The sequence below is a fragment of the Nanorana parkeri genome, unplaced genomic scaffold, assembly GCF_000935625.1.
Source record: "Nanorana parkeri isolate BGI_ZX_2015 unplaced genomic scaffold, ASM93562v1 scaffold3777, whole genome shotgun sequence".
NCBI lineage: Eukaryota > Metazoa > Chordata > Amphibia > Anura > Dicroglossidae > Nanorana > Nanorana parkeri.
Window position 1 is genome coordinate 7,007 of NW_017310045.1, and position 291 is coordinate 7,297.

Genomic DNA, 291 nt, shown 5'->3' on the forward strand with positions numbered 1-291 from the left:
CTGCAACATGAGGGTGTATCTGCGAGGACACAGAGGAGGGCAGAGGATCAAACTGAGCACAATGTACAGGTGAGAAGCACAGAGGGTAGAGGGGCGCAGCATAGAAGAGTGTAGGGTAAGGGGGTGCAGTATGCAGGGGCGTAGGGTAGAGGGGCGTAGGGTAGAGGAGCGGAGGGTAGAGGAGGGTAGAGGAGCGGAGGGTAGAGGGGCGCAGGGTAGAGGGGCGCAGGGTAGAGGGGCGCAGGGTAGAGGGGCGCAGGGTAGAGGGGCGCAGGGAAGAGGGGCGCAGGG